The sequence below is a fragment of the Arachis hypogaea genome, chromosome 16 (assembly GCF_003086295.3).
Source record: "Arachis hypogaea cultivar Tifrunner chromosome 16, arahy.Tifrunner.gnm2.J5K5, whole genome shotgun sequence".
Taxonomy (NCBI): domain Eukaryota; kingdom Viridiplantae; phylum Streptophyta; class Magnoliopsida; order Fabales; family Fabaceae; genus Arachis; species Arachis hypogaea.
Window position 1 is genome coordinate 91,415,303 of NC_092051.1, and position 25,781 is coordinate 91,441,083.

Sequence of the window (25,781 nt, forward strand, 5' to 3'; positions counted from 1 at the left end):
ATTTAATTATTTAGAACCAAAATTAGCCTGATGAATGAATAGGAACAAAATTTAAAGCTAACTAAAGAATTTAAACACGCAGAATTGATACAAGGGGGATGAAGTTACATAAAATGTTGTCAAATCAAATCCAAAATAAGCACAAGGCAAGGCAAATACCTGGTGCTTGGTGAGCCTTCTGTGAATGGCTCTGGTCTTCTTACTTCTTAGGGTGGAGATTAAGAGCTTGACTTTTCATTTGCATCCATCCTCCAAAGGTTGTAAGCCACATTTCATAATCATCAACAAATATGCAGGATTACTTGTTACCTCTTAATCAAACATGTATAATCAAAATGTTCTCAAAATGCTCACTAATTCACTATGTACATATCAACATTCTGAAGAACTTACAAGAATGGCGATTAATTTGCCATCAGGGTTCCGCACTGCAAGTTTTCCCTTTCCTGTTGCAAAGAATACGAATCTCTCTTGTAAACCCCAATCGACTCCATCAAAATGCATCTCCTAGTATGCCCAAACAAGATTAAAAGAATCCCTCTTACCCAACTACAGAAATATGTCAAAAAAAAAGTGAAATGAAATAATTAGATCAAAAATCATAACCGAGAACAAATTCAGAAAAAAAAATTCTAAGGAAATAACAATCAGAAACATAAAAAGTTCAGAGAACTTAAAATAACCAGAGGCTTTCATATGTTTTGAAATTCGACAAAAGAGGGAGGAGTTGGAAGTTGAAACTTCAAAACGCGACGGAGATGAGGAGAAGCGGCAGAGGCAGAACAGAGCCATTTTCCCCAAATCCCCAATAGTAGCTTCCCTGTTTTCTTTTCCATTCACGTTCCTCTTCACGGTGGACCTTGCCGACGGCGGCTCCATCCACGGTGACGGCGACGACGTGAAGCAGCGCCCCTTCCTTCTCTTATTTGCGGCGGCTCTGATGGCGATGACAAGGCACAAAGGCGGCGGTAAACCCTAGTGGCAGCAGCGACGGGTCAGAGGCGCTCCTTGGTCGATGACGCGCGCGACGGGTCCAACGGCGGTGGAAGCAGCCGAGGCGACGGCGACGCGGGCTCACTTGTTGGCGAGTTCGCAGCAGCTCCCTCTAGCTTTCTCTCTCTCTCTCCTACGATGGCCTGGCGGTGACATGACGGTGGTAACGAGGCTGCTGGACAATGGCTGAAGCGTGGCTCTTCCTCTCTTTTGATCGCAGCTCTCCTTCTCTTCTCTAATTTCACGTTTTGTGTGTGTGTGTTTGTGTTGAAGTTGGGGTTTGGGAAGAAAAGAGATGGTGGCTGCTGTTAGTTAGTGTTAGTGACTTAAAGGGAAGTTAAGGTTAGATAATTATGTAAAAATATTATTTAATTATAAATTTTAAAATTATTTTTAAATAAATATTCTAATTCTAAAAATTAGAAATAATTAAATTAATTATTTTTAAAATATTATTTTATTATTAATTTACAAATTATTTTTAAATAAATATTAATTAAGATAAAATTTAAAATAATTAAATTAATTTTTTTATTTATAAAAATTAAAGTATTGATTTTAAAAATTTTAAATATTTAAATCAAATCATATAAAAAAATTTTATATTTTTTTTAATTACTAAAATTTTAAATAAAAAATATCTTGTTTAATATAAAATTTTCTAAAAATTGATATTGAATAAATATAATAAATTATAAATGACTTATTATTTAATTTTTAAAATAATTTTAAATTCAAAGTAATATTAATTTGACTTGAATATTTTTAGTAAAATAAATTTTTGAATATAAAATATTAAATAAATATAATAAATAATAAATAACTCATTATGTTAATTTTCAAAAATTCAAAGTCTTACATTTAATATGTTGAAATAAAATTTTTTATTAGTTAAAAAAATGGTTAAATTTTGTGACAAATAAATAACTTGTTACAAAAATATTGTATTTCGTGACAAATTAATTTTTTATTACAAAATATTTATAACTTTTGAAACAAATATATATTTTGTTACAAAATATTGTAATATTTTGCAACCAAGCAACAATTCGATACGAAAATCAGCATAATTTGTAACAAAAGAAATCACGTTGTTATAAAATATTCTTATTTTATAACAATAACTAATTATTGTTACGAAAAAAGTATAATTTGTAACAATTTTAAATTTGATACAAATTTTTTGTTACAAATGCTCCATTTTCTTGTAGTGTGAGCTTAGTGATTCACTTGAGCCCTTTGTTGAGGTTGAAGTAGGTGACATTGAAGATTGTCCACTACCTAAGGAAGCATCATACATTTCTCACAAGGAAGAGGGGCCACCAAAACTAGATTTAAAGCCCCTGCCTCCTTCTCTAAAATAAGCTTTCCTTGGAGAAGAACATACATATCCATTTATCATAAGTTCCTCTTTGAGTACTTGTAAGAAAGAGGAACTAATTAAAGTATTGAGGGCATACAAAATAGCCCTTGGTTGGACCATTGGTGATCTTATGAGGATAAGTCTTGCAATGTGTATGCACAAAATTTTTCTTGAAGAAGATGCTAAACCAGTAGTGCAAGCACAAAGGAGGCTTAACCCTCACTACAAGAAAAAAGGCCTATAGCCACGCTTTTTTCTTGCTACGCTTTAAAAGCGTGGCCAAAAGTGGTCTATGGCCACACTTTTATGAGGGTGGCGATTGATTAGAGATTTGGACACGTTTTTTCTTGTTATGCTTAAAAAGCGTGGCTAAAAGGCTCTATGGCGACGCTTTTATGAGGGTGGCAATTAATTCGAGATTTAGCCACCCTTTTTTTTACCACGCTTAAAAAGCATGGCTATAGAGAGAAACAGGCACGTTTTTAAAGCAGGGCGACAAGGTTTTGTTATGGTGACGTTTTAAAAGCGTGGCCTTTCCTGTAACTTTTTTTGCACGCTTCAAAAGCATGGCCAAAAGGTTTCAAAAAAATTTTAATTTCTTCTTTTTATTTTTTGGCACGCTTCAAAGGTACCTTTTTTCCCATTCGACCATCCCCTTAACCCTAATTCACGAGTAGCAGCAGCGCCTCACTGTCTCCCTCATTTTCTTCATTCGAGTCTCCTTCTCCATCCTTCTCACGCAGACACGCAGGACTGCAGGAGCGGTGGTGGACTCATCATCGCTCTCGTGGCACCTTCGCGAGTCCCGGCTACATCGCTCTTCTCCTTCTCCATCCTTCTCATGCAGGAGCCATCGTCGTTCTTCGCTGGCACTGTCACTCTCGCTCCCAATAACCCTGCGTCGGCACCCCTTCCGTGTCCCTCCATGGCTCAACACCCGTCGCGTTGTGTCTCCCTCTCTGAAGTCGTCGTGTTGCCATCTCCCTCTTCTTCACTCATCGCACCTCCGTTTCCATTTCTCAACCCTCCTCCTCGCCACCCGTACGTGCCGACTGTCAGCCACGTTCAGCATTTGTAGTGCCGTGGTATTGATGGTTAGGGTTTTGATACATTAAGCATTCACGGTTAGGGTTTTGATTTTGTTTAATTCTTGTTTATTGGTATTGATGGTTTGATTTAATTGTTCAAAGTTTCGAGTTTTTGGGTTTTATTTGGTTTAATGTTTCATTCTTTTCCAAATATGAAAAGGGAGATGTTCTGTTTTGTTAGTTCTTCCTTTTTCTAGTGATGTGTTTAGTCTACAATTTTTCTATTTTATTTGGGTGAACTGAAATAAAATAATAAAGACCGGGTGAACTCAGAAAACTGAAGATGGTAAGTTTCTCTAACTATGTTCTTATGTTGTACATGAAACATGTGATAGATGCAAAATAAAGCTTGTAGTGAACAACAGAAAGGAATATCAAATCCCTATGGGCATTATCTGAATGTCAAGCATCATTTCTTTGCTCCCTAATCTTTTAGTTCCTCTTATTGGTGGTTTTTTGAATGGCTAAAAATGAAATAGTTAAGCTTCTTATCTTTTTTCCCCTACTCTAAGTTGACATATCTTTTGATTTGCATGATTAGGCTGCAAGGAAAACTGGTGCACTTCAAGAAGCAAAGGACAAACTTTAAGAAACGGTGGAGGAACTCACCTAGCATCTCCAACTAGAAAAATGTTTGCAGGTTAGAGTGTTGTTTGTTTTGCAGTTAGATATAAGTTGGTGAAATTTGTTATTTTGATATCTTTACATAAACATGCATACTGTAACTCTGGAAGAAAACTATGTTGAATTCTGCAAACCAACCTCGAAGAGTCCAAAGCACAAGAGACATCGAAACTATAGAATTCATTACAGGAGATGCAGGGGTATATTTGATGAAACCACTGCTCTGCTTGTCAAGGAGCAAGAGAATGTAAAGAAGGTTATTTAAATTACTCATATGAATAATTTTATCAAAGGGTCTACAAGAAAAACACTTTATTTAATTTATTTATTAAATTATTTTAGTACATTGTTGGATTTACTCATATCGCGTAACATTGGTTATTTAAAAGGAAAAGTGCCTTCTTGGATTGGAATTCCTACCTCGGTTGCCATACCTTTTGGAGTTTTTGAACATGTTCTATCCGATAAATCAAATAAGGTTCTGCATGTTATCTCTTATATCAAGCTTTGTGGTTTTCTTCACATATACACATTGTTCCGAGGGTTACTTAAAAACGAAGGTCGATCTCGGATGAGATCTGCTATGGTGGCCGGAGCTGACGTGTCCGACTTGTTGGACTTGGGGGAGTTGCTGATCCTTCGTCACCGGAGGGTGGTGGTACCTGCAAGAGACTCTGATGCTTAAGTTAGCATGGGCTTTAAGCAGGTTTTTAGTAGAATCAGAGTATGAGTTATACCTGGGTGCTCCAGTGTATTTATAGTTGTGTTGAGTGACCTTCTTGATAAGATAAGTTAGTTATCTTATCTTATCTTTAAGTGAAGTCATCTTTATCTTTTAGGAGAACTGCCTTTATCTTTCTAGGCTTTGGCTGCCTTTAGATTGGGCTGTGTTCCTTTGTTTGGGCCTTTCTTGGGCCTTTGTAGCAATTTGGCCGAACTCTTCTAAGGAAGAGGTTGGTTGTACTGACCTGAAGAGGTCGGTTGCTTTGTCCTTGATCACCCCAGGTTGGATAGCTCGACCCAGGGTATGAACAGTGCCCCTGCTTGAGCTCGATCTTTACTTTTTAGGGTCGTATTTACAGATTTCCTCCCTTTGAAGAAGTCGAGCTCGAGCATTATATAACTTCTGCTGGGTTCTCTTGAATGCGAAGCGTTTTCCTCCTCTTTTTAATGGTAGCGCACATTGCGCTTTTCTTGGAAACGTGTGAGGATTAAATGCTCATTAACCCCTTTTGCCGTTTCCCTCGTTTCATTTCATTTTGAATTTTTTAAGCCCTTTTTCAGTTTCTCTTCCACTTTCTTTTTGCTCTTCTCTTGCTCACGACGTTTCACTCCTTTTGTACCCTTCTGTTTTCACATCTCTCTTCGAAGAAGTTTGTTTGGCGTGGGTCTGTCGTCGTCTTTTTCAGCTCTTCTCGACAATCTTTAAAACGGTTGTTGCTTTCTTCTTCTTCCTCAGGTTGGTATTTTCTTTCTCCATCTTTTTCATTTTGATGACTTGTCTTGGTACTTTATGTCTGCGAAGAATCCGTTTTGAAAGGCTGGATCCTTTTTGCTAAAGGTTGCATTTTTTAATTAGTGTTGTGCTTTCCTTGACATGCCCCTAACTCTTTGCTTGCTGCTGTGCTTTCTATTTTCACGTTTTCAAGCCTTCTATCTTTGAAGCGACTGTTTGGTGTGGACTTTGCGCCGTTCTTTGTTACTACTTTCTTCCCTGCAGGTTAGTGTTTTCTATATTTTCTCTTTTCGCTTTTGACAACTGTGCATGCTTTTGATGTAGGGCTTTGACTTTGTATCTCACTTTTGATGTAGGGATTTGAAAAACTTTGATTCTTCTGTGAAAAGATTGTCTCTTTTTGTGTCTTGATCCACGACTTGTGATTTTTCCTTGTTGCTTGCTTTTTGTGAAGAATGTGCGCCTACTGCTGATCTTGTTTAGGGTTTTTGTTGATGTTCTTGTATCGTTGTCTTGGCTTTTGTTTCTAGCTTAACAATCTTTTGATGATGAACTGTCAGTAGGAGAAGTTGTGACTTTTGATTCTTTTTGTTGGTGATGATGATTTTTGCTTCGTGCAGTGTTAATTCTTGTTTGCGAGATGTTTAGGGCGTAGGTTGTCGATTTCCTTTTTCCTGGTTCTTGCCTTGTTATTGCCTCCAAAGGGTGCCCCTGGACTCTAGTGTGAATCCTTGGGTTTCCCTTTTACTGCTACTTCTGATTCTTGGTGATCATATATTATCATCCAAGTTGTTTCCTTATCTGCCCGGGATGTTTGGTAGTAACTCCATTTTTCTTTTTTCTTTCTGTAGGAATAGTTGACCCATGTCTCTTCACAAGAACATTGTTGAAATGTCTACCAAGATCCCGAAAGGCATGTCTGATTGGCTGGACTCTGTTGTGTTAATGTGTGTCACAGTTGCTGATTCTGAGTATTGTGTGCGACTTAGGAGGTACCATAGGATTTGTAGTGATAGGGATCAAGAGAAGAATTATAAGCTAGTGTCACCTGATCCTGAGGAGAGAGTTAGTTTTCCCTCTTTGGTTCAAGGGGAACGTCCCTTTTTCTATGCTTACGACTATTTTTTTAGTCAGTTTAATATTACCATTCCTTTTACCCCTTTTGAGACCGAGTTGTTTTGGTCTTGTAATGTGGCTCCTTCTCAACTCCTCCCGAACTCTTGGGGATTTATAAAAATCTTTCAATTGTTGTGTCAAGAATTGGATATCCGACCTACCTAAACTCTTTTTCTTTATCTTTTTGTGTTGACGAAGCCTGGGGCCGCTAAAAGGAAAGTCTCATGGGTTTCTTTCCGATCCGCTCAAGAAAAAAAGGTTTTATCTATGTATGACGGGTCCTTTAGGGACTTTAAAAACTATTATTTCAAGGTCCAAGTTGTTGAGGGAGCTCGACCCTTCTTTTTGGATGAAAATGATGAGCCTACTTTCTGTTTGTGCTGGCAGAAGAATGTAATAGTAGCTAGGTATTCCTGGGAGAGTCTTGATGAGGTCGAGCAGGCCTTTGTGAATGTGTTGGAGGAAATTTAGGGAGAACCACCCCATCTTGACACAAAGAAGTTTTTAGGAGACAATTCTCTTCTTCGGACTGAATTGGGTAGTTGTCGACTTTATTTGTAGCTTTTCCTTGTTTGTTTGTTTGTTTGCCAATCTATCCCCTTCTTAATTATGATTTTTTTTTCCTATTTCAGAGATGGTGAAGTACATATATTCCATGAAGGCCTATCGTCGAGCTAAGAAGGCGATAGCTGCCTCCAATATCTCGGCCAAAACTGCGGAGTGAGAGTCTTCTCAGGTTCTTCCCAAGAAACCGGTGTCGAGTGCTTCTGGGCCGAGGAAGGTTATTCCAACCCCTCAGGTCCAAATTATTCCTTCTGACCCAGCTCGACCATCTACTGGTGCTGCCTCTTCTCCTACTGCTGGCCCTCCACCTAAAAAACAAAAAACTGTTGAGCCTTTTGACTTGGATGCCCTAGATTTCGATGCAGTGGGGTTTGTTGATAATCAGATTGCCCCCTTTGGTCGACTTCCCCTGGACGATGTGTCCATTCTTCGTCATTTGAATTTTATTACTAGTAGTAGCATTCGGATGGCCCATATGGGTGCAGCTTTATCTCGAACTATCCAGGGTTCTCCAGTTCATGCAGCTAAGGAGTTTTTGGAGGATACAAAGTCGGAATTTGATAAGATCAAAGGTCTGAAGGACGAGCTTGACGCCAGGGTTATTAAGCTGGAGTTGGATTTGGAGAAGAAGAAGTCGAGGGCCGTCAGGGCTGAGGCAGCTGTAAATTTGGCAGAGGAGATGGCAAAAAAGCATAAGGGGAGTTACACCCACACTTATGCTGAGGTGTTGGAGCTAAGGGGGAGGCTTGAAAATGGTCTTGTGGATTACGCCGATCTCCAGAGCCATCTGGTAGATAACGTGACGGGTGCGTATGAAAATCTAAAGGTACAGGTCTGAGTTCTTGCTCCTGAACTTGACCTGACTCTCTTTAGTTTGGACAACATAGTGGAGGAGGGCAAGATAGTGCCTACTCCAGATGATGAAGATGACGAGCCTCTTCCTGCCCCATCAACCAAAGCTTCTGTTACCACGACTTCTTCAAATCCTTCTGCTGAGGTCAACCCTTCCCAGCCTGATCCAGATTGTGAAATTCTTAATCGTGAGGATGGGACCGTGGACGCTGTCCCTGTGAATATCATTCCTCCTCCTTCTGCCACTGATGCTACTACTGGGAAAACCTTGCACCCCTTATGATTTATGTGTTTTTATCCCCGCAGCCCGACTTGTGGGCTTTTGAACTCTAGTTTTTGTAACTTTGATTATAACTTGGTTCCTTTGACTGTTAGTTGCTTCTATGCAACTTAGTAGATAAACAAAATACTTTTGAACTCTTGAGGCCCTCTTTCAAGTCGCTTTCTGAGTCTTTTTAGTGATTGCTGATTATTCTTTTGCAAACTTTGTAACTTTTGTAGATCTTTATAGAGTGTTGGTACTCTTCTTGTCCGACCCCTTTTTTATTAGATCTTTTATCGGTCTTCTGGTTGGGCGAGATGACCCTTGGGGCTAACTTGCTCGACAACTTTTTAGTGTTCTGGAAGAATCTTTTTAGTTAGTCTTTGAACAATTTCGATAGCCTTGTTGTTGTGTTGTGGCTTTTTGGACAGGGATGCGTTTCTTTTAGCGCATGCTTTGTATGGTCGACTTTGTTGGTTTGAGATACCATTTTCATTGGTCGATTTCTCTTGTTGAACCCTTTTAAGTTATTTTCAGTAATCCGTTTTTACTCAGACCTTGCCATGCCTCTTTCTATGGATTTACTTTTTATAACTTTGTGCGTTGATGGGTTTGGTTCGACTTCTTCTTGTCGAATCCTCAAGTTATTTTTAGTAATCCGTTTTTGCTCGGACCTCGCCAAGCCTCTTTTTATGGATTGCTTTTTATAACTTTTGTTGATTGCCTTGTCCGACTTCTGTGTCGGTACTTCTTATGTTGTTTTTAGTAATCCATTTTTAGTAAGACCTCGTCAGGCCACTTTTTATAGATTACTTTTTATAACTTCCTGTATTAATCTATTTTTGTTGCTTACACCTTACCGACTTCCTTGTAATCAGGCAATGAGTTTGGTTCTCATCTTGCCGACTTTGTCATGATCGGGCGATGAATTTTGTTTTCATCTTGCCGACCTTGTCGTATTCAGACGGTGAATTCTTGCACTCAGATTAATACGTCTTGGTAGATAACCTTTTTGTGGAATCTGAAAAGCTTTATTCAAGTAGAAAATATAAAATAGACAAGAGTATATACATATAAGTGCTTACCCTTCTCAATCGGGAAATTTTGTAGATCTTGGCTTGGCGCCCCATTAAAAAACCTTTTCAGGAAAAAGAGTGCACCTAGACCTAAGATGTTTATCACTTTCTAACTATAGTACCTTCTCAGGTTACATGCATGCCATGACCTTGGTAGCTCTCGCCCTTCCAAGTCGGACACCTTAGAGTAACCTTTTCCTAGTACCTCTACAACTCGGTAAGGTCCTTTCCAGTTAGCTGTTAGCTTCACTTCTCCTGATCAACCTATGATAAACCCCATTTTTAGGGTTTATCTTGTGTTGAATTTAGAGGATTTTGTCAACTTTTCTCCCATGTATCCAATGAAATAGCATGGTTTTGTAAATTCTCCTTTAATTGTGCTTAAGAGTGAAAACATGCTTTTTTAGGTCTTAGAATAGCTAAATTTAATTCACCTTGATCCCATTAGATGCCTTGATATGTTTGTTAAGTGATTTCAAATTTAGGAGGCAAAGATTGGATTGAGGGAATGGAGAAAAAGCATGTAGAAATGGAGCACTCATGAAGAAATGAAGGAATCGCAAAGCTGTCAAGCCCGACCTCTCTGCACTTAATCGATCATAACCTGAGCTACAAGGATCCAAATGATGCGGTTCTAGTTGCGTTAGAAAGCAAACATTCGGGGCTTCAAAATGATATAAAATTTTCCATAGTTGCATCGCGTTTAAAGGTGCGCACGTGCACCGTACGTGTACGCGCCGATGTTGCACGTGATTCACTAATTACAACTTATGGCCAGCGATTTCTGGTGCATTTTGGGCCCAATCCAACTCATTTCTGATGCTATTTAACCCAAGGATTGAAGAGGGATGACACACTTAGACACTAGTTTAGTTTTAGTTTAGTTTTTGGAGGGAAAGTTAGTTTTAGAGAGAGAAGCTCTCACTTCTCTCTAGGATTAGGATTTGGTTAGATCTAGATTATGAATTCTTAGATCTAGGTTAATTTCATGCTTTGATTTACTTTTTCTTTTATAATTCTTCTTCTTCTACATTTTCTCTCTCTAGTTTTGCATTTAATTCTTGTAATTCTCTACTTTTGTATTAATGCATTTTTGTTTCTTCTATTTCTCTTTAATGCAATTTATGATTCATGTTCCTTTATTGTTCAATTGAATTGTTGTTATTTAATTCCTTGAAATTGAGTAGTGTAGATTTACTTTTATTGCAATCTTATTATGCTTTTCCTTTTATGCCTTCCAAGTGTTTGATGAAATACTTGGAAGGATGTTAGAGTAGAATTTTATGCTCTTGGCTTGGGAAGGTAACTTAGGAACTCTTGAGTTACTAATGTCTAAGTGATTGATGATTGGGAGCCATTGACTCTAGTTTTCACTAATTGAATTGGTGGAGAGCTAGGACTTATGGACTTGGATTGACATAGCTCATTTGACTTTCCTTTACTAGTTAGAGGATAATTTAATGGGGTTGATCCTTGCCAATTCTCAAGTTGTGGTTAGTGATGAGGATAGAGATCCTTGACCACCAAAACTTGCGAAGACCTTTTTAGTTGTTATTTTATTTTCATTGCCATTTACTTTTCATGTTTCTCATCCAAAACCCCAAAAATATACAATTCATAACCAATAGCAAGAACACTACCCTGCAATTCCTTTGAGAGACGATCCGAGGTTTAAATACTTCGGTTTATAGATTTTAGGGGTTTGTACTTGTGACAAACAAATTTTTGTATGAAAGAATTGTTGATTGGTTTAGATACTATACTTTACAACGAGATTTCATTAGTGAAATTCTATACCATCAAAAATCCAATCATCAACCTGCTCCGATGTCGTTTCGGATTAAGATGAGATCATTGTTGGCGAAGCTTTGCTGGACTACTCTCTGATTATACCTTGAGGCTATTCGACGCTTTAGCGCTTCCTCTTTAATCCGAGCTCTTTCTCGGACTTCTGGAAGTAGGTCGAGCTCTTCCCTCTGAGTTTGGGAATTGGTATTTTCATTGTAGAGCATTATTCTGGGGGATCCTTCCTCTATCTCTACTGGGATCATTGCCTCCATTCTGTAAGCAAGTCAGAATGGTGATTCTTTCGTGGTGGAGTGTGAAGTTGTTCGATACGCCCAACCTCCCTTTGCAGTTTGTAGTCTTCGCTTTAACCATGCTAATATGACTTTGTTGGCAGCTTCTGCTTGTCCATTAGCTTGTGGGTGTTCTACGGATGTGAATTGGTGCTTTATTTTTAAGTCATTCACCAAGTTTCTGAAACCTGTATCAGTAAATTGAGTGCCATTGTCTGTGGTGATAGAGTAAGGGACTCCAAACCTTGTAATAATATTCCTATATAGAAATTTCTGACTTTTTTCAGCAGTGGCATAGGCTAGGGGCTCTGCCTCAATTCATTTTGTGAAATAGTCCAGCCCTACAATGAGAAATTTTAGTTGTCCCGATCCTTGGGGAAAGGGTCTGAGGAGGTCTAGTCCCCATTTTGCGAACGGCCAGGGAGACGTTACACTGATGAGTTCTTCTGGTGGGGCGATGTGGAAGTTAGCATGCTTTCGACATGGTGAACATGTCTTGACAAACTCTATTGCTTCCTTTTGCAAGGTCGGCCAGAAGAATCCAGCTCGGAGTACCTTTTTGAAAGGAGCTCGTGCCCCCAAGTGGGTACCATACATGCCACTGTGTACTTCTTCCAGGACCTCTTTTGTATTGGAGATCGGTACACATTTTAAGAGGGGTGTTGAGAACCCTCTCCTGTATAAGATATCGCCCACCATGGTGTAGTACTGTGCTTCTCGTATTAGACGCTTTGCCTATTTCTTGTCTGTGGGGAATGTTTCCGTTTTGAGGTATTTGATTATGGGGATCATCCACCCCTGATCCTGAACCGATATGGTTAGGACCTATTCTTCCTCTAAGATTGATTGGCTTTGCAATGTTTTCTGGACGAGGCTTCTATTATTGCCCCCTGGTTTGGTGCTGGCTAGTTTTGAGAGTGCATCAGCTCAAGCATTCTGTTCCCGAGGTATATGTCGGATCTCATATTCCCCGAGTTGTCTGAGCTGTTCTTTGGTCGTCCAGATATTTCTTTATGGTGGGATCTTTAGCTTGGTACTTTCCTTCTATTTGTGAGGTAACTATTTGAGAATCACTGAAGATGGTGAGCTTTTGAACTCCTACCTCCTTAGCCAGCCTTAAACCAGCCAGTAATGCTTCGTATTCGGCTTGATTATTTGAAGCAGGGAATTTGAACTTTAGTGAGAGTTTGATTTGGGTTCCCTGATCGCTTTCTATTATCACACCTGCCCCACTCCTGACTTTGTTTGAGGATCCGTCCACGTAAAGATTCCATTTTGTGGGAGTTCCCGGGGTATCAGTGTACTCAGCAATGAAGTCAGCCAGATATTGTGATTTGATTGCCGTTCGAGCTTCATATTGCAAGTCAAATTCGGACAACTCGACTTCCCACTACAGTATTCTCCCAGCTAACTCTGTCTTCTGTAGAATGCCTTTTATGGGCTGGCTAGTCCGAACCTTGATGGTGTGTGCTTGAAAATATGGGCAAAGTCGTCGGGAAGTGAGTATGAGAGCGTAGGCGAACTTCTCTATCCTTTGATACTTTAGCTCGGCCTCTTGTAGGGCTTTGCTGATGAAGTAGATGGATTGCTGCCCGCTTTCGTCTTATCTAACTAGTGTTGAGGCTATTGCCCGATTTCCTACTACCAGGTATAGTGCGAGTGCCTCTCCCTCCCGTGGCCAGCTAAGAATGGGTGGTTGCCTGATGCGGGCAGAAATTGGTGAATTAAAAATTATTAGAATATATATGCATTGCAAGTATAGTTCTTAACTCGCCAGAAATCCACCGCTCAATTTAGAAAGGTGTCACAGAATATTGAAATTTAAAATACTGGGAGTATGAATCCCAGGTCGTCTCCCAACGAGTTGCAGGAAAGGGTGCTATTTTATTAATCAGATGTTTTTGAAAAGGGTTGAGTTGAGTAAACAGGAAATTATATTGATGAAATTGAATAATGTAAATAAAAGCCTTGACTGGGAGTTGATTACATGGAAGCCCTATTCTTAATGGAACACTCTTAAGGTTAATTGACAATTGAGAGTTATTTCATTCAGTTATCCCTTACTAAGTAAAGGGAGGTAAAACAAGTTGGAATGTTGTTCTATTCACAAGTCCCAATCCACTCTGGGGAGGATTGGTGTCAGGAATTAGAGAGTAATCCAACAATAACCCAATTACAATATTTCTTTTGAACCTTCCAACTCAAGGGTTCCTTTCAATCAACTCCCCATCAAGTTAGGGAACTACTCACTCATTGTAAAGGTAAAATTCGTAGCATATGAAAAGGAATTAAAGAAAGACATTGTAATTAAAAATTAAAAATAATTAATTAAAAATAAAAGTGATCTTTGTATTAATTAATCCTAAAAATATTCCAATGGTAAAATTAAACAAAGCAAAGAACATGGAAGAGTAAGCCATGTAAAGAAAACGAACTAGAATGACGAAGTCTTGATGAGGTAATAGCTCTTCTCAATATCCCAATGCAAAAAGCTAGAGAAAACTAAAAATCCTAAGAACTATGAATGTGTAAAGAGAAAACCTAGGGGAGGAGAAAAACTAGATCTAAAACTAAAATTGTGTAGAATGAATGTTGTCTTTTGTTTTTGCATGTTCTTTGGCTCTAGTCTGCTGTTCCAGGCCAAAAACTGGGTCAAAATAGGGCCCGAAATCGCCCCCAGCGAATCTGCAAATTATGCAGATCGCGCACGTCACGCGATTGCGTCGCTCATGCGAACGCGTCATTCGCGTTTCTGCTTTGCCACGCGGACGCGTCGCCCATGCAGTCGCGTCACTCGTGCTATTCCATGCCGCGCAGTCGCGTCATCCATGCGGCCGCGTCACTCCAAATCGCTCTCTTCCGCGCGGTCGCGTCATCCATGCGGCCGCGTCGCTTCTCACTGGTCATCTCCTCAATTTCTTGTGTTCCTTCCATTTTTGCAGGCTTCCCTTCCAATCTCCAACTCATTCATGCCCTATAAAGCCTGAAACACTTAACACACAGATCACGGCATCGAATGGAATAAGGGAGAAATGAAATGCATAATTAAAAGTTTCTAGGAAGCAAGTTTTCAACCATAAAACATCTTTAGGAAGGAAATATAATTGCATGCTTATTTAATGAATAAGTGGGCAAAGATCATGATAAAACCACACAATTAAACACAATATAAACCATGAAATAGTGGTTTATCATTGCCCCAAGAAATTTTTGAATTCTTGGAAGGCTTTTTCGCACTCTTCGGTCCATTCAAACTTCTTTCCCTTCCTTAATGTGGCGTTAAAGGGGATACACAGGTCGGACTTTTCATGTTGACTATAGCCCGCATTTATCTGGGTTTGCCTCAATTCCTCTCTGTGTGAGCATAAAGCCCAGGAATTTGCCAGCTTCTACCGCGAAGGTACATTTTGTAGGATTAAGCCACATACCATGCTTTCTGATGGTGTCGAACACCTTTGCGAGGTCGGTCAACAAGGATTCCTCACTTTGTGTTTTTACCAGCATATCGTCGACGTAGACCTCCATCAGTTTCCTGAGGTGTTCTACGAAGACTTTAATCATTAATCTTTGGTAGGTAGTTCCTGCGTTCTTGAGTTCGAACGACATGACGATGTAGCAGTAATTTGCTTTGGGAGTTAAGAACGAGGTCTTTTCTCGGTCGGGTGGATACATCGGGATTTGGTTGTATCCGGAATAAGCATCCATGAAGGAAAGGTACTTGTATCCTGAAGATGCATCCACTGGAGCGTCAATACTTCGTAGTGGGTAGGGATCTATTGAGGTCGGTGTAGTCAGTACACATCCACCACTTCCCATTTGACTTCTTTACCAAGACAACGTTGGCTAGCCATAGTGGGTATTTGACTTCTCTTAAGAATCCTGCCTCCAGTAAGGCTTGCACCTACTCTTCCACAGCTTGGGACTTTTCTGGTCTGAGTTTCCTACGCTTCTGCTGCACTGGCCGAGATCCTGGGTATACCGCTAGTTTGTGGCACATTAGTTTGTGATCTATTCCTGGCATGTCTGCGGCCTTCCATGCAAAGAGATCGGCGTTCTCCTTTAGGAATTGTATCAGAGACTCCTTCAGGTCTCTTTTCAAGGTTCCCCCAATATTTGTCGTTTTATCCTGAGCATCACCGATTTGGACCTCTTTAGTCTCGCCTTCAGGTTGTGGGAGGGATTCTTCACGAGCTCGAACTCCCCCGAGTTCAATGGTGTTGACTTCCTCTCCTTTGGGGTTGCCTTTGAGGTTCAGACTTTCATTGTAACAGCGTCGCGCAATTTTTTGGTCTCCTTTTATCGTGGCAATCCCTTCTGAAGTTGGGAACTTCATACATAAATGTGGAGTTGAAACTACTGCTGCGAGCTATTAGGGCATTGTAGGCTGAGCTCACGTCGACTACTATATAGTCTATGTTGAATGTCCTTGACCGGGTTCCCTTTTCGAAGGTTGTATGTAGTGAGATGTATCCAAGTGGTTGGATTGGAGTATCTCCCAACCCGAATAAGCTATTCGGATATGCTCTGAGTTCTTTTTCTTGTAAGCCTAGTTTGTCGAAGGCGGATTTGAACAAGATGTCTGCAGAGCTTCCTTGGTCTACTAGTGTCCTGTGAAGCTTAGCGTTGGCCAATATGATAGTAATGACCATGGAAAAATCTTGTCCCGACATGATATACTTCTTTTAGGTGTCTTTTGCGAGAAGATTTATAGATTCCTCCTCCTGCGAATCCTCCATTTATCATGTGGACATGTCTCTCAGGAGTGTGAGGTGGTCGTTTGATAAACCCCGATTTTGTAGTTTATCTTGTGCTTATTTTGGGGGATTTTATCACCTTTTCTCACATTTATTCAATAAAATAGCATGGTTTTATAATTCTCCTTTGATTTGTGCTTAAATGTGAAAACATGCTTTTTAGGCCTTAAAATAGATAGATTTAATCCACTTTAATTCTATTCGATGCCTTGATATGTTTGTTGAGTGATTTCAGGTTCATAAGGCAAGTATTGGATGGAAGAAGTGAGGAGCAAAGCATGCAAAGTGGGAGAACTCATGAAGAAATGAAGGAATCGTAAAGCTGTCAAGCCCGACCTCTTCGCACTCAATTGACCATAACTTGAGCTACAGAGGTCCAAACGAAGCGATTCTAGTTTCTTTGGAAAGCTAACATCCGGGGCTTCGAAATGATATAATATTTGCCATATGTTGCTTCGCGTATAGGGGTGCACACGCGCCATGTATGCATGCGCGCCGATGCTGCTCGTGGCCCACTAAAGTGAAATCGCCCCCAGCGATTTCTGAAGCACTTTGGGCCCAACCCAACTCATTTCTAATGCTATTTCATGCAGAATTCAAGCTTGGGTAAGGGGGAGCAATTGTTTGGTAGTATAGCATCATGTAGGTTAGTTTCTAGAGAGAGAAGCTTCCTCTTCTCTCTAGAATTAGGTTAGGTTAATCCATCTTAGATCTAGGCATGATTTCTTGATTTCATCTTGTTTCTTTTCCAATTTCTTGTTTCTACTACTCTATTCTTCCTAGTTTTTAAGTTAATTTTACTTTTATGTCTCTTTATATTTATGAATGCTCATGTTGGATCTTGTTTACATTTAATGTAATTTAATGTTGATGTTCTTTTAATTGATGATTTGAATTGTTGATTTACTTTCCTTGTGATGAGCGGATAATTTATACGCTTTTTGGCATTGTTTTTACATAGTTTTTAGTATGATTTGATTAATTTTTAATATATTTTTATTAGTTTTTAAATAAAAATCATATTTCTGGACTTTACTATGAGTTTGTGTGTTTTTCTGTGATTTCAGGTAATTTCTGGCTGAAATTGAGGGACTTGAGAAAAAATCAGATTCAGAGGTTGAAGAAGGACTGCAGATGCTGTTGGATTCTGACCTCCCTGCACTCAAAGTGACTTTTCTGGCGCTACAAGAGTCCAAATGGCGCGCTCTGAATTGCGTTGGAAAGTAGACATCCAGGGCTTTCCAGCAATATATAATAGTCCATACTTTGCCCAATTATAGATGACGCAAACTGGCGTTCAACGACAACTTTCTGCCCTATTTTGGAGTTAAACGCCAGAAACAGGTTGCAAAGCAGAGTTAAACGCCAGAAATAGGTTACAAACTGGCGTTTAACTCCAAGGAAGACCTCTACACATGAAAGCTTCAATGCTCAGCCCAAGCACACACCAAGTGGACCCGGAAGTGATTTTCTGCATCACTTACTTATTTCTGTAACCCTAGTAACTAGTTTAGTATAAATAGAACTTTTTACTATTGTGTTAGACATCTTCCATCTTTGATCAGTTTTATGCTATCTTAGACCTTTATGGGGGCTGGCCATTCGGCCATGCCTGGACCATTATCACTTATGTATTTTCAACGGTAGAGTTTCTACACACCATAGATTAAAGTGTGGAGCTCTGTGTTCCTCATGAATTAATGCAAAGTACTATTGTTTTTCTATTTGATTCAAGCTTATTCCTATTCTAAGATATTCATTCGCACCCAAGAACATGATGAATGTGATGATTATGTGACGCTCATCACCATTCTCACCTATGAACGTGTGCCTGACAACCAATTCTGTTCTACATGAAGATGAGATAGAATGAGTATCTCTTAGGTATCTAATACAGGGGACCGAGTCCGAGATATTAGAATCTTCGTGGTATAAGTTAGAATCCATGGACGGCCATTCCTGAGATTCAGAAAGTCTAAACCTTGTCTGTGGTATTCCGAGTAGGATCTGGGAAGGGATGGCTGTGACGAGCTTCAAACTCGCGAGTGCTGGGCGTAGTGGCAGACGCAAAAGGAGTATTGAATCCTATTCCAGTATGATCGAGAACCGACAGATAATTAGCCATGCAGTGACAGCGCATTGAACAATTTTCACTGAGAGGACAGGATGTAGCCATTGACAACGGTGATGCCCAACATAAAGCTTGCCATGGAAAGGAGTATGAAGGATTGGATGAAGACAGCAGAAAAGCAGAGGTTCAGGAGGAACAAAAGCATCTCTATACGCTTATCTGAAATTCTCACCAATAAATTACATAAGTATGTCTATCTTTATTTTATGTTTTATTTATCTTTTAATTATCAAATCTCTAAAACCATTTGAATCCGCCTGACTGAGATTTACATGGTGACCATGGCTTGCTTCAGGCCGACAATCTCCGTGGGATAGACCCTTACTCACGTAAGGTTTATTACTTGGACGACCCAGTGCACTTGCTGGTTAGTTGTGCGAAGTTGTAACAAAGTGTGATTCACGTTTGAGAGCACCAAGTCTTTGGCGCCATTGTTGATGATCACAATTTCGTGCACCACCTTTAAATTTGTAGTTGGTAGATTTTACTATTTCTTGTCATTTATTATGCTTTCCTTTTATGCCTTTCAAGTGTTTGATAAAATGCTTGGTTGGACTTTAGAGTAGATTTTGAGCATTTTTGGCTTGGAAAGAGTAATTAGGCAATCTTGAGTCATGAAAACCCAACTTATGTTGGTGATCTAGAGTTGTTAGTTAATATCATTTTCAATAACGCTAATCTTTTACTAATTCAATTAGTGAGTTTATTAGGACTTTTGATTTGAGATTAACTAGTCTTGTTTGACTTTCTCTCATGGAAGATAACCTATATCTTCTTCCAATATTGGAGATGACAAAATAAGATAAATTCTTGTTTATTATTGTGGTATGATTGATTAATCTTGTTTGACTTTCTCCCTATGTGTTGGAGTTGACTAAATAAGATGAATTAATCATTGTATGACTAGGATAGAAAGCCTATATTCTCAATTCTTGCCATGAATGTCTCTCCTTATCACTTGCTTTCTTTAGTTAATTGCTTGATTTACTTTCTTGTCATTTAATTTCTTGTCGTCTTATCAAATCAAACCCCCCTTGTTCTTCATAGTCAATAATTGACCACTTCATTGCAATTCCTTGTGAGACGACCCGGAGTCTAAATACTTCGGTTATTTTTCATTGGGGTTTGTACATGTGACAACCAAATTTTTTATTGGGAGGATTGTTTGTTGGTGTAGAACTATACTTGCAACGAAAATTCATTTTGTGTGAAATTCTATACCGACACGACAATTCTTCACAAATCATCGTTCAGTCCGTCCGACCTCTTCATCCCTTCTTCTTTTTCTTGGTTCATCCGTCTTGTTAGCTAAGTACCGATCTAGTCGACCCTCTCTTGCCAACTTCTCTATGACATTCTTCTAGTGAGATATCCGTAAATTCGATGGTACTCACAGTACTCTGTCCGATTTCCCCCTCCTTTTTTGCTTTTGATTGGGCGAGGTGGAGGGATCTTCTCAGTGTTGCATATTTTGCGGTAAACATCTAGAAGAGACACCTGAAGAGGGGTGTAATTGTGGTATTTTCTCGGCTTTCCACTGGGTTGATCTTCTTTCTTCTTGGACTCTTTGTCCTTGTCCCCAGATGGGTAGGAGAATCCAGATTTAGAGGTCTCTCCTAGTCGTGAGTTTTTCTCCAAGATAATGTACTTTTCTGCTTGCTCTTGTACCTTGTTCAAGGATGTTGGATGCTTTTATGATATGGAGTGGCTAAAGGGTCCTTCTCTTAGGCCATTGATGAGACCCATGATGGCTGCTTCTATTGGCAGACTTTGTATATCCAAACACGCTTTATTGAATCTTTCCATGTAGTTGCGAAGACTTTCCCACTCTCCTTGCTTGATCCCTAATAGGCTCGGGCTGTGTTTGGCTTTGTCCTTCTGAATGGAGAATCCGGCAAAGAATTTTTTGGCTAAGTCGTCAAAACTTGTGATGGACCTGGGAGGCAAACTGTCGAACCACTTTATTGCTGTTTTTGTCAGGGTTGTCGGGAAGGCTTTGCATCGAACGGCATCCCAGGCGTCGGTGAGATACATTCTGCTCCTGAAATTGCTGAAATGATGGCTGGGATCCGAGGTACCGTCATATGACGTCATGTCGGGAGCTTTAAAATCCTTTGGAACTTTAGCTTTCATGATCACTTTGCTAAAGGGATCTTGATCCTTGTGGGAGTTGTCCTTTGGTTAGAATGAGTAGTTCTGGTCTTGAGGTCGGCTTCGAGCTTTAGCAACTTATCCTCTAGATCTCGTCATCGCCTAGTTTCTCTGCGGAGGTCTCTTTCAACTTCTCGCTGATGTTCAGCCTCTTGTTCGACCTGTTTGAGCCGATTTTGTTGTTCTCGGATGGCTTCCAAGATTTCTGTGTTTGTGTTGGAGGGTTATTTATCCCCCTTGTTTTGAGGCACATCTTTTGATGTGGTATCCGTGTTTTTAAGCGGAGTTCTTTCTTCTAAACCAGAATTGTGGTCATTGTCATGGTCGTCCGCCATGATGATGGGATGACTTCCAGGTTCTCCGGCAACGACCCCAATGTTCCGAGGGTTACCTGAAACCGAAGGTCGATCTCGGATGAGATCTGCTGTGGTGGCCGAAGCTAACGTATCCGACTTGTTGGACTTGGGGGTGCTGCTGATCCTTTATCACCGGAGGGTGGTGGTACCTGCAAGAGACTCCGATACTTAAGTTAGCATGGGCTTTAAGCAGGTTTTTAGTAGAATCAGAGTATGAGTTATACTTGGGTGCTCCAGTATATTTATAGTAGTGTTGAGTGACCTTCTTGATAAGATAAGTTAGTTATCTTATCTTATTTTTAAGTGAAGTCATCTTTATCTTTAAGGGGAACTGCCTTTATCTTTCTAGGCTTTGGCTGCCTTTAGATTGGGCTGTGTTCCTTTGTTTGGGCCTTTGTAGCGATTTGGCCGAACTCTTCTAAGGAAGAGGTCGGTTGCTTTGTTCTTGATCACCCCAGGTCGGATAGCTCGACGCAGTGTATGAACACACATGCAGGCACAAACAAAAGTAAATTTGAATTTGAACCATATGATCGTAAATTCAATTCTTATGACAAAATGTTACTCATTTATTATTATAGTTTAGGTGTATTAAGATAGCATTCTGGCAGTGGCAAACTTATATGTTGAACCTTTATTGTTGTTTGGAATCAATATCTAAAATTTTGTAAATGCATGTGCAACAGCTATTACTTTAACCCATTTTTTAATATTATATGCAAGTGTTTCTAATAATTAAATGAAAGTTTGGACGCTATGTTAACTAACAGGCAGTGGCTGATAAGATCAATATTCTCAAAAGGAAGTTAACTGAAGAGGATTTCAGTGCCCTCAAGGATATCCGTGAAACTGTTTTAGAGTTGAATGCACCATCCAAGTTGGTATGTTCTTTTTAGAATTAGGCATAACAGTTACATGTCACAGGGAATATATCTCTTTCTTTTGAATATTATAGTTGCACTTGAATATGAAAGGTCTTATGCCAAAGTCTAAACAAATTTATTGAAAATCTGGTTTTTGATTTTTGATAGATCCTGAAGGCATTATTTGATTTATATAACTATCCCTACCTAATTGGATATTATTTTCAGGTAGAGGAGTTGAAAACTAAGATGAAGAGTTCTGGAATGCCCTAGCCAGGTGATGAATGGGAACAGCGCTGGGAGCAAGCATGGAAAGCTATAAAAAAGGTGAGGCTTACGTGTGTGTAAAATTTTTCTTATCTGAGATAGTTGTTTCACTAAAATTTCTCAAGTGTAATAGATTTTCTTTTATAATCGATTATGATAAGCTCAATTTAATCTTTCGATGAATAAAAAGTGATTTTGTGATAATATGTTTTGTTTAGATTGTATAAAAGAAAAATTGCTTTTGTATAATAAATTACTAGAAAGTTTATATAAGACCAATTTTTTACAGTATATCAGTCAATAGTCAATGCTTAGTGTACATTTCGTAACTGTAAAAATAATTAGCTTTAGTTATTACAAATAAGAGAATAATTTTAATACATTCTCGTTATAAGAAGATTTTATTATGTAATCGATTATATCACTTACTTTTGTTGATATGTTAATATATAATTAAATATCATTGTAATAGGTAGCTTTTATAAGTCATGTGTAACTTTCCCCTATAGGTAGCTTTTGGGGTTAAGTTTATTCCGTAATATGGTATCAAAGTATGTTTAATTGTTGTTATTGCCTTATTGGTCTACCCTTTATATGTCTAGTCAATCAAATTTCATGCTCCAGGTCATTAGTCCCACCTTGCCTAGAGATAAGGACTAGATAGACTTAAGTCTTGGCCAACCCTCCCTTAGAGTTTGCTTTTAGGTTGGTTAGGCTCAACTCAGTTCTAGTACAATTTTACGAGCAATCTGCTCTGTTGATTTTCCTCTTTCCTCATTGAATTACTTAAATTTTCTCAAATTGTTACAGTTGGATGTTTTAGCAATGTGTGATCAAACAAATGTCGACTGTAATTGAAGATGATTTGTTCAACTTGATTTAAAATTTTAGGAAAAATTATCTTTGTAATGCTCCTCTGTGATTTTTTTTTCTTGTTTCTCCAAAAAGGTCTGGGGCTCAAAGTGGAACGAAAGAGCATACTTCAGCACAAGAAAAGTAAAACTCGACCACGAGTGTCTTTCCATGGCTGTCCTTGTACAGGAAGTGATAAATGCGGACTATGCTTTTGTCATCCACACAACCAATCCGTCCTCTGGAGACACATCAGAAATATATACTGAGGTATAATTGATTGATTTTATGTTTTTGAACTTATGCCTCCATACACTTCGAGATACATATTTATTTGAAAAAAGAATTGAAAGGACAAAAGCAGCAAGACATTAAGTGTCAAAATTTTTTGACATAGGTGGTAAAGGGGCTCGGAGAAACACTCGTCGGAGCTTATCCCGGACGTGCTTTGAGTTTTATAAGCAAAAAACATGATTTGAACTCCCCTCAGGAAATTTTTTAATGACCCCTCTTTTTCAGTAAAATCCGTATCCTTAGTTATCATTCTCTTTTAAGATTATGTCACAACGACAACTACTACAGTCAAGAATTTTCCCATTATTGACTACATAGATCATTTTTAACGTGTTGCATATGGGGAAATAACCTAGCACCAACACAATCACATTATTGTATGAATGATCAAGTAAAAGAAAATCAGAGTAAACATGGGAAATTACCCGTACCAGTACTACATCTGTTGCATGAATTTTTTGTTATTTTGCATGAACGTGGTTTTCGGCTTCTCTAGATCTTGGGATATCCTAGCAAACCTGTTGGCCTGTTCATTAGACGGTCAATTATTTTTCGATATGATTCCAATGGTGAAGACCTAGAAGGTTATGCTGGAGCTGGCCTTTACGACAGGTAAACCTTTGCCTTTCATACCACTTCTTCGATGTTTCATTTAATTAACATAAATTTAGTGAAAAAAAATGCTTCCAAACTATTTCATTTTATTCCAAATTCTGAATGAAGTGATTCACCATTTCTGCCAAAACTTGGATTAAAGATTCAGAATTCAAAATTAATTGAACGTGGTATTTAATTAGCTTTAAGTTCATATGAGGTGGATTTCTACTATCATAATCAAAGACATGCTAAGTAATTCTAGTTGAGAGAGTGAATATTTAGTTTCCAGTTAAGGAAATTTCTAAACATGTTTTGTGTTCCCTTGTTGATTTTGCTATTTCTAAATTGCATATTTTGATTGTTGTATGAGCTTATTGTTCTTTTTTATTTTCTGCATTAGATGCTCTGTACTGGTTATGCAAAGGGGGAGGCCTTCTATGACTTCCAGTTCAACAACACAATCCCCAAGCCTTATGTACGATCCAAGAGAAGGAAGTTTGACACGGCTAGAGAAAGGAGGAACAACAAAGGACTTGGGGTTTAAGTGGTATTGTTTTTGTATTTTTCTTCAGTTTTTAGTTTTAGAATTTAAACTCAAGATTTATTTTGTATTTGAGTATTAGTTTTTTAATGTATAAAATAATTATAGCAAAAATTATATATATCACTAATTACTGTTTGAATTTTCTTGTAATAAAAATTGCATACTATATTTATAGGTTTGGTAATAAAAAAGGACTAAAAATTTATAGTGCAGCGATGAAAGTAAAGTCAAAATAATGATTTTTTTTAAACTTAATTAGGCTATCGCAACGCTTTAGAAGCGTGGCCGTATCTCGCTATCGCCACGCTTTAAAAGTGTGGCCGTATCTCGCTATTGCCACGCTTTAAAAGCATGGCCGTATCTCTCTCTATTGGCACGTTTCAAAAGCGTGGCCTATCTCACATGTGGCCACGCTTTTAAACGTGGCAATCTATAAAAAGTGCGGCGATAGGTCACCAAAAACGTGGCGATAGAGCAACCGCCACCCTTTAAGAGGTCACCCTTTCAAAAGCGTGGCGGTATCTCAAAAAGTGTGGCGAAAAGCTATCGGCACACTTTTTTCAACTTTTCGCCACGTTTTAAAAGCATGGCAATAGAGCTGTTTTCTTGTAGTGACTGTAATGAAAGGTGGTTCAAAAAGAAGTGATAAAGCTAGGGGAAGCTGGCATTATTTATCTGATCTCTGATAGCCTTTGGGTGAGTCTAGTACAAGGTGTTCCCAAAAAAAGGGGCGTCATAGTGGTGGCCAATAACAAGAATGAGCTGATTCCTACAAGGACCGTGACGGGTTGGAGGATGTGCATTGACTATAAGAGGCTAAACACGGCCACAGGGAAGGATCATTTCCCAAAGGTGCATGCTTTCCATCTTCTCTTATATGATTGAAAAATTTATTGAGGTTTTTATGGATGACTTATCTGTTTTTGGTGATCCCTTTGAGGGATGCTTGCAACATCGAGCCTTGGTCTTGAAAAGGTGCTAAGAAACTAATATAGTTTTAAATTGGGAGAAATGTCATTTCATAGTAATGATGCGGGTGGAAACTGTCTCTCAACAAATTTCCTTCGGCAAGTGTACCGAATTTGTCGTCAAGTAAAAACTCACAATAGAGTGAGGTCGAATCCCACAAGGATTGATTGATCAAGCAACTTTAATTAGAAGAATGTTCTAGTTGAGCGAATCCAGAATTTGGGTTGAGAGTTGAAGAAAATAAAATGGCGGGAATGTAAATAATAGAAAAGTAAATGCTAGAATTAAAGGACTAAAAATAAATGAATGAAAATAAATTGCAGAATTGTAAATGGGAATGGGGGATTTGCTCATAAAAGTAAATGGCAGAAATTAAAGAGAATGGGTAAGATCAGAGATGGGGAGTTCATTGGGCTTAGGAGATGTTGTAATTCTCCGGATCAAGTACATTTTCATCTCTACCTCAATCAATGCACTCATTGATCTCCTTGGCAATCTTAATTGATTGAATTACAATTTCTTGCAATTCAA

At 38.9% G+C, this 25,781-nt stretch overlaps 1 pseudogene; it reads left to right on the forward strand.

Annotated features, from left to right (window-relative positions):
* The first annotated feature begins 397 nt into the window (after positions 1 to 397).
* On the forward strand, positions 398 to 24,392 carry LOC114925499 (uncharacterized; annotated as a pseudogene).
* The last annotated feature ends 1,389 nt before the right edge of the window (positions 24,393 to 25,781 follow it).